This window comes from Pleurodeles waltl, chromosome 5 (genome assembly GCF_031143425.1).
Source record: "Pleurodeles waltl isolate 20211129_DDA chromosome 5, aPleWal1.hap1.20221129, whole genome shotgun sequence".
NCBI lineage: Eukaryota > Metazoa > Chordata > Amphibia > Caudata > Salamandridae > Pleurodeles > Pleurodeles waltl.
In genome coordinates this window covers 752,671,859-752,681,060 of record NC_090444.1, presented here as the reverse complement: position 1 = coordinate 752,681,060, position 9,202 = coordinate 752,671,859, and the positions used below count along the sequence as shown (strand labels likewise).

Here is a 9,202-nt window from a genome sequence, read left to right as displayed (position 1 = left end):
GCACTTTATCAACAACTGTATTGTTACCCATCAGAGACAACTTGTGACCAATCCCGCTGCAACCAATCAGATCGTGGCTTTAAGTATCATTCATTTGGTCCTGTGCTGTGGAAGAGTTGTCCTAAGGCATTAGCACTTTAAGTATATCACCATGCAGCTACTATTGATAAATAATTTGCTGACATTTTTGCTGTTCAATTGCCATTAAGTACTCATTTTAACAATTAATTTAATAATTTTGCTGCTATCAGTGTGCCTTTTTAACTTGGCAGTGATGTTTTTAAAATATGTTTTTAATGATGATGACATTGGATAGTCAAGTGTGAAATTATCCCTTGCCTTATTAACTGAATTCATGTTAATCGCTACAATCAATGTGGCAACATGTTCTTATAGTTGTTTTCTTTTTATTTTGTAATGGTTTAAAATAATAATAAACAATAAAGATATATCACAAAAAATGTTTTAATGATTGTATGACTAATCTGAAAGGTAAACATCCAAAATCCATAGTTTTGACAGGTGATCCCAAAAGACTAGAACCAAAACGTATTATATTAGGGGTCCTCTTGTGTCAACATACCCCATTTTAATTACTTGGGCATTGAGGGTCATATTTATACTTGTTTTGCGCCGAATTTGCATCATTTTTTTAACGCAAATTTGGTGCTAAACTAACTCCATATATATACTTTGGCGTCAGACCCGTCTAGCGCCAAATTTATAAAGTTAAAGTCATTTTTTGGACCTGGAAACCTACTTTGCATCAATTAGATGCAAAGTAGGTGATCCTGTGCAAAAAATGACTCTATGGCCTTAGCGCCATATTTATACCCCTGTGCTAAATTCATGCACCGGAGGGAGGAGAGGTAAAAAAATGTTGCAAAACTTGCTTTGCACCATTATTTAACACCTGGGTCAGGGCAGGCATTAGGGGACCTGTGGGCCTATTTCCTTGGTGGAACACCATAGAATAAGCCCACAGGTGCCCTCCTCAGGCCCCAGGGACACCCCCACACACACCAGAGGGACAGCGGAGGATGGGGGACCCCATCCCAGGGAAGCATATGTAAGTACAGGTAAGTATTTTTTTTTTTATGTGTCATTGGGGGCCCTGAAATGGGCCCCCCTACATGGCACTGGGTGCAATGGCCATGCCTAACGGATCCTGGTCCCCTGTGCTGGCCACTGGGGTGGTGGGCATGACTCCTGTCTTTTTTACGATAGGAGTCATGTGGTATGGGTGGTTTTGCATCAGAAAATGACTCTAGGCAGGTTAGAGTCATTTTATTTTTTACCCTAACCTGCCTAACCTCATTTTTTGGTACAAACCACCCCTTCTTACATACTGCCATCCCCACCCGGCTAACGTCATTTTTTTAATGCTAACCTACCCTTTGCACCAGCTTGCACCATTCCATAAATATAGTGCCCGGCTGGTGCAAAGAAATGGTGCAAGCCGGCGCTAAACGTATTGGTGCAAAACTGCGTTAGTGCCGTTTTGCACCAAAAAGTATAAATCAGGGCCTTAGCTTGATGCAAATTTGACGTGGGGGAGGCTAATTAACCAGAGAACACAGAAGATGGGGGATTCTTGAGAATCAATTCATATCTTTGTAGGAAGGTTAGGCCGTAAGCCACTTCAACAGATGACTCCGTTATAAAAGCAAGTGTCTCTCAGTTGGCATTTATGGAGCAGGAGTCTTGTGATATGCTCCACTTGGGAGATTACAAACAGTTGAAAACAAATTCCTGTGCAGGCTCCTAGCCATCTCCAAAAGCACTTCAAGATGCATTTCTCATTTAGACCTGGGTATGGGTTTTTTAGAGGACCTATGTAGATTTTATAATTGTGGCTAAAGCTATGGTGTAACCCTAAGACTGTTTTTTCTAGAAAAGTTCTGGAGGATTGGATGAATTGAGAAAATGTGCTTGCCATCCCCTGGTTACCTTATGTTAAGAGTACATTTAATAACTTAGATCTGAGCCTTCTCTTTGATCTATTGGTCCTAAATCCAAGGATCTGGTCAAACAAAGATAGGCGAGAACATTAGACAAGGTATCTGTTCTTGATACATGCCAATCACTACTACCTCAGGGATGGAACCATATTTGAAATGGGTTTCGAATCCTGAACACAGATTTTACCTTACTAGGCTAAGATTAAGGGGCATATTTATAATACCCTAGCACCACCTTGCGCCACATTAACGTCATTATTTTTTATGGTAATGTGGTCCAACGAGGCCAAAATCCCCATGCCATATTTACAGGGTGGGGCAATACGTGCATTGCGCCACTCTGTAACCCTTTGGGCTACATTATGCCTGCGGCAGGCATAATGTATTGCAAAAGGGGCATATCCCCATTAAGGAAACCGTAAAATTGCGTGGAGAAATCTATGAGATTTCCTTGTACCATTTTTTACGCCACTTTTAACGCCTGCTCAAGAGCAGGCGTTAAAAGAGGGCTGCCATTCTTTAGAAAGGGGCCCTATGTGCTCTGCAGGAGTAGTCCCAATGGCACTACTCCTGCAGTGTACATCAATAGCATCATGAGAAATGACACTATTGCCCCTATTCTGTGCCATGGTGCACCGTATTTTAAATACGGAGCACACATAGTGGCGGTAGGGGGGTGATAAGACGTGCATGGAAAGTGGACCTGCACTTAGGATGCACTAAATATGGCCAATTTTTTAGTAGCATTCCCTGAGACAGGCTCTTGCTTCCCCTCTGTAATGTGCTGTCCATGAGATGCTATCTCCTCTCAATCAACTACGCACTTTGTGCATTTTTTGCACTCTGTACCTCACCTTAAGGTCCCGATTTGTATGTCCAATTTTAGCCCATATGCATTGTACCGCATACAAGGAAGGCCTGTGTTAGAAATGGGGTCTTTGGTTGACAGTCAGATTACCCCCTGTTCAAGCAAGGACCCTCACTCTAGTCAGGGTAAAAGAGAATCACCCTCAGCTAACCCCTGCTTACCCCCTTGGTAGCTTGGCAGAGCAGTAGGCTTAACTTCAGAGTGCTATGTGCAAAGTATTTGTACCAACACACACAGTAACTTAATGAAAACACTACAAAATGACACGACACCAGTTTAGAAAAATAGGAAATATTTATCTAAACAAAACAAGACCAAAACAATAAAACTCCGACATACACAAGTCAAGTTATGAATTTTTAAAGATTAAACTAAAAAATAGTGCTTAGAAACACAAAATGCTTTGATTAGGTGTTAACGTGGCATCGTGACGGAGTCATTCCCAACAAGCCGACACCAGTGGTGCCAGAAACGGAGTCGCATAGACCCCCAAGTACAGTACCTTTGGTGAAGAGTGAAAACAAGTCGATGCACGAAGTCGGGGATCGCGGCGTCTGTGCGAAATGTTGAATCTGCGCACTTCGAGCGGCGTCGGTCACGATGTGGTGCGAGAACTTCCACGGAGTCGCGGACTTCAATGGGGCTGCAGCGGCGTTGGGCCTGTGAAGGTCGTCGCGTTCCAGTGAAGATCACGGAGTCGGGTGCAGGTGACGTCAACGGATTCAGCAGAGGCGGCGGTCCGAAGTCGTCAGTCCACCAGCTTTCCTTTCAAGGGCCCAGGGACTGGATAGGGCAACACTTGTCAGAGCAGGAGTCTCTCCAGAGACTCCAGGTGCTGACAGAGAGAAGTCTTTGCTGTCACTGGGACTTCAAACAACAGGAGGTAAGCTCTAAATCAAGCCCTTGGAGATTTCTTCACAAGATGGAAGGCACACAAAGTCCAGTCTTTGCCCTCTTACTCTGGCAGAAGCAGCAACTGCAGGAGAGCTCCACAAAGCACAGTCACAGGCAGGGCAGCACTTCTCCTCAGTTCTTCAGCTCTTCTCCATGTAGAGGTTCCTCTTGCTGTCCAGAAGTGATCTAAAGTCTGTGGTTTTGGGTGCCCTTCTTATACCCAATTTCTCCTTTGAAGTAGGCCTGCTTCAAAATAAAGTCTGTCTTGAATGTGAAATCCTGCCTTTCCCAGGCCAGGCCCCAGACACTCACCAGGGGGTCGGAGACGGCATTGTATGAGGACACTTGCCAAGTCGAATTTACAGTTAAAACTGCACACACAGACACTGCAGTGGCAGGTCTGAGACATGATTACAGAGCTACGTATGTGAGTGGCACAACCAGTGCTGCAGGCCCACTAGTAGCATTTGATTTACATGCCCTGGCACCTCTAGTGCACTTTACTAGGGACTTACTAGTAAATCAAATATGCTAATCATGGATAAACCCAATCACATATAATTTACACAGAGAGCATATGCACTTTAGCACTGGTTAGCAGTGGTAAAGTGCTCAGAGTTCAAAAGCCAACAGCAACAGGTCAGCAAAAATTAGGAGGTAGGAGGCAAAAAGATTGGGGATGACCCTGCATAAGCAAAAAAGTCCAACAGGCTGACATTTTTTATAATGTCTAGCTTTCACAACAATCTGCTATGATGTGCTTAATTATATCTTCTCTGCTATAAAATTAAGGAAGGGATATGCTTAATAAATCTTTAGTTTAAAATGTGTACAATAGGATTGGTGCTATCCTCGATGATTTATACATTTTGGGGGTTATTCTAACTTTGGAGGAGGTGTTAATCCGTCCCAAAAGTGACGGAAAAGTGACGGATTTACCACCAGCCGTATTACGAGTCCATTATATCCTATGGAACTCGTAATACGGCTGGTGGTATATCCGTCACTTTACCGTCACTTTTGGGACGGATTAACACTCCTCCAAAGTTAGAATAACCCCCTTTATCTCTTATATCTGTATAAAATGAATTATTGTTTATGCTTATGCATTTTATAGCTGTATTTTATTCTGTGCTTTTATGGTCATGCTTTAGATCAAATAAGGATTAATGACTGACTGAACAGACACTATTAAACACAATGAAAATCTCAACCTCCAGAAAATAACCGAACTGGACACCCACATTTATTTCCAGTTGGGGCCGCATTGAAACTCTGAATATTATGATAACGCTAATTAACTACCTAATCAGTATGCTTCCTCTGGCAATTTCGGATGACTTCCACAGTAAAATAGATAAACTGATCACAAACTTAATTTGGCACCGCAAGAGAGCCAAGAAGAGCACTGAAAAAGCTCTCTCTTCCAACTTCCTTAGGAGGTGTTAACCTTGTTAATTTTATAGAGTATAAAACAGCCTTCTTAGCCAAACAGGGCCCACATTGGTTCTCCACACCTGATAAATATAAACCCATTTGGCTGGAAGTTAAGGAAGCTATTCTGAACAACTTAGACCCTGTAACACTGCTTACCACCTATTACAAACATCTCACCACTTCCAAATATCCATTCAAGAATACCAGAAATGCCCTATTAACAATTGACAAGAAACTACCTATACAACCTAGCATCCCGGTGGCACAACCCAAAAATCACATACGAAGGTCAGACCCTCTAGTGGGACTCTTGGGTATCCAAAGGCATATATTTCCCAAAACAGCTGGACTCCGTAGCTCTGTAACTTCTCTTCTAACCTTCTCAAATCTACAAACACAATACAGACTGGAAGACCAATAGTTCTATAACTTTCTCAAACACAAGACACCCAGTACCAAGTCTAAATCTCACCATAGAGAACCATCCCTTCCCTATTTATTAGTAATCTCAACAACCTAGGCCACCATGTTTCTAAATTCTACCAAATTACTACCACCTAAAACATCAAGTGTAAACAAGAAAGTAATGGATAACTGGTACACTCACTCTTCTTACCCACCGACTGAATCCAAATGTAACGCCACATGGAACTCAGTCACCTCACATAAAATTTCACCAGTAGTTTCCCAAGGAAATACTAGCTAATCCACAAAACCTACTTGACTCCTTTGCATGTACACACTTTGAATATCCTAGATAACCCCACGTGCTGGAATTGTAAGAAGGAAATCTAAAGCCTAGCCCACCTAATTTTTCACTGCAAATCAGTGGATACTTTTTGGGAAAGAGTCTTCTCTTACATCTCCAAACGTTTTAACATATGCCCCAAAAAGTAATTTTAATTTCATATCCAGGGCTTCCTTGACCCTAATATTATAAACCCTGCTGATCGCCTCCTACTCGATCTTTTGTTGTTGGCTGCAGTTAAATGATTACTTCTAACTGAAAAGGCGCCCACAAAGCTTCGTTTACTTCCTGGATAAATTGGGTTTCGCACACTAGAAGTGCTGATAACGTTGCTCTACAACATTACCCCAGGAAAACACAACACAAAACTATATGGAAATCCTTAGATGAATACTTTGCTGCCACTAAACCTCCATGAGATTAAGGACTTATATCCTAGACCCTCCTCTAGATGACTCTAAGTCCACATCATAGTGCTGGTCTTATAAGGCTTGAGCGTGGAAACTGCCTGCCCTGTATTCATATTTCTCAAAATTCTCCCTTATGCTTCTCCTTTTCTAACTTGTATTTCGGAGTACCCATTTTAATGATACGTTTATATGAATGTTATGTATGGAATTACCTTTATACCTGATTTTATTAATGGATATCCCCACCCAATACAGTTACCTATGAACAGATAAAATGGACACTCGATTTTAGCTGTAATTTTCCCACCACTGTATCAACCATTCCTTGTTTACTCCCTTTTCCCTTTGTCTTAGTGTTACCCTTATTTAGTAAAGATTCTTTTGAAATCAAAAAACATTAGTAAATAATGGATTTTAACACTGAGGTAGTTCCTTAAATAAATATGAAGGAATTCTATCTGGACATGGAGCTTCATCTGTTGGACAGCTTTCAATGGCCAAAATAACGTCTTTACTTTGATTGAATTACTCAGGACAATGGCAGCCTCGAGGTCATAATGGATATTTTCCTCCTCCGCAACTGACTGGATAAGGGCACTAGGATCACAATCTTTGAGAAATGTGCTACCCACGCATCCATCAAGGGATGACTGCATCTACGTGCGGACTGTCATAGCTTAAGAAACAAGCATTTGTAATACAATGGCTCTCGCTTTTGCTTGAGCTAAAGCAATTAGCATTGTATACTCCTAACCGAATGTTTCTTGCCACGTAAATTGAAAATGAAAATAAAACAGTTTCACATAACTTTCTGGACTTTTCTTGCCATATAAACTGAAAAGTAAAAGTTTCACATTAGCGAGCTGACGGCCACCATCAGTGGCAAAGGGAAATAAAAGTTCACTCGTAGTGAAACCTATCTGCAAAAATGCAGTTATCCATGTAACCAGCAAAAGTGCTATTATTCATGTAACCGGCAAAAGTGCAATTATCCATGTAACAGGGTCGTGTCATTCAAAGCGCTCGACTTCTGCCCAGCGTGATCGCGCTGCAAAAAAAGTGAAAAAGCAGTCCAGAAACCGGACGGAATACATGGAGTCTCCTATGTTTTAAATTCTTAGTAGCTGCGCTCGAGGAGTGCTAAACACCAGAAAAGGCATGACTTATGCATGCCTTTGACTAATGAAAGCAAGCAGATTTTCAAAGGCAAGCCCACGAACCAATGAAAGAGACTGATGTGACATGGACGTGGTTTGAAGCCCGAAGAGAGATTACAACACGGGACGGAGCGCTTTGCGCACAACCCTAAGAAAGGACAATTTACAACTTTTCAAAAGACACTGTGATCCTTCGGGTTACTTGCGACCTTGCGGTCTTCCCGCACCTTAGTCCTAATGTCAGGCTATATAGCCACAATAGCTGTTTTATAAGTTTTCTTTACCCTAACTATTTCAGGATTGTTCTGGTGTTGTTTTCCAAGTGCCATTTTAAGATTTTTGCAAGCTTTAGAGCTGCCTTGATTAAACCAGCTTGGGCTTCTTCGGTCTACAGGTTTGTTCTTAGTTCATTTTGCCTCAATATGCAAACTCAGGGACGTGTATGCCTGGGTGATGTTGCTGGAAGGGCCCTCATTATGTAAGGCGGTGGAAATTAATGCCTGGTTATCTGCCACTAACCCTTTATAAATAGGTCCTTATCAACCTGGTTCAATTTAATGTGCAAGGCCCATTTCCTTGTATACACAAGATTATTATGTGTGAGCTTAGCTCTTTATTCACATGGTCCATTAGCAATCACAAGGTAAGCAGATTATGATTGCTTATGCAACTTGTGACTTCCTCAGATTTGTTGAAAACAGGTACTAGGGGCCAGATGTAGGAAGGCTTTTGCGCCTCGCAAAATGGCGAAAAACGCTGTTTACGAGGCCCAAAAGCCCTTACGCGTTGCAGAATCACATTTTGCGAGTCGGTACTGACTCGCAAAATGTGATTCCGACACGCAAATAGGAAGGGGTGTTCCCTTCCTATTTGCGACCGCATCGCGATGTAGAGCTGATTTGTGACCGCGAAAGCGGTCACAAATCAACTCGCAGTTACCATCCACTTGAAGTGGATGGTAACTCATTCGCAAACGGGAAGGGGTCCCCATGGGACCCCTTCCCCTTTGTGAATGCAAAAAAAAATATTTTTTCATAGCAGGCAGTGGTCCTATGGACCACTGCCTACTCTGAAAAAAAACGAAACAAAAAGGTTACGGTATTTTTTCTATTTGCAGCTCGTTTTCCTTTAAGGAAAACGGGCTGCAAAGAGAAAAAAAAAACTGCTTTATTTAAAAGCAGTCACGGACATGGTGGTCTACTGTCTCCAGCAGGCCACCATCCCCGTGAGTGCCTAGACTCGCTATGGGGTCGCAAACTGCGACCCACCTCATAAATATTTATGAGGTGGGTCTTTGCGACTCCATAGCGAGTCGCAGAAGGTGTCTGAGACACCTTTCTGCATTTCCTTTTGCGAGTTGCAAATTGCGAGTCGATGGGACTCACAATTTACAACTCGCAAATGGAAACCTACCTACATCTGGCCCTAGGTCCATAGAAAATAACATACGGTCAACTGTAGAACAATAACCTGTGCCAACAATTGTTGTAGCTAGATCATTGTCAAGGAGAATAAGGTCCTGAGCAAAAACCTGACAATTAGAAGAGACTATTCTATTCAGGGCATCTCCCAAAATGTGTTAATGGCACATCTGAATCATCCCAGAGCCCACAGGTCACCATTATTTTGGGGTTGCATTTGCGGATATTAAAACCCCCTACCCATCCAATCAACAGTCCCCTATTTTGCCTGCTCTACACTACAGTATATATAAATTATCTTTTAGT

At 42.2% G+C, this 9,202-nt stretch overlaps 1 pseudogene; it reads left to right on the top strand.

Annotated features, from left to right (window-relative positions):
- The first annotated feature begins 8,437 nt into the window (after positions 1–8,437).
- Positions 8,438–8,560, top strand: LOC138297992 (small nucleolar RNA SNORA35; annotated as a pseudogene).
- Positions 8,561–9,202: the final 642 nt, after the last annotated feature.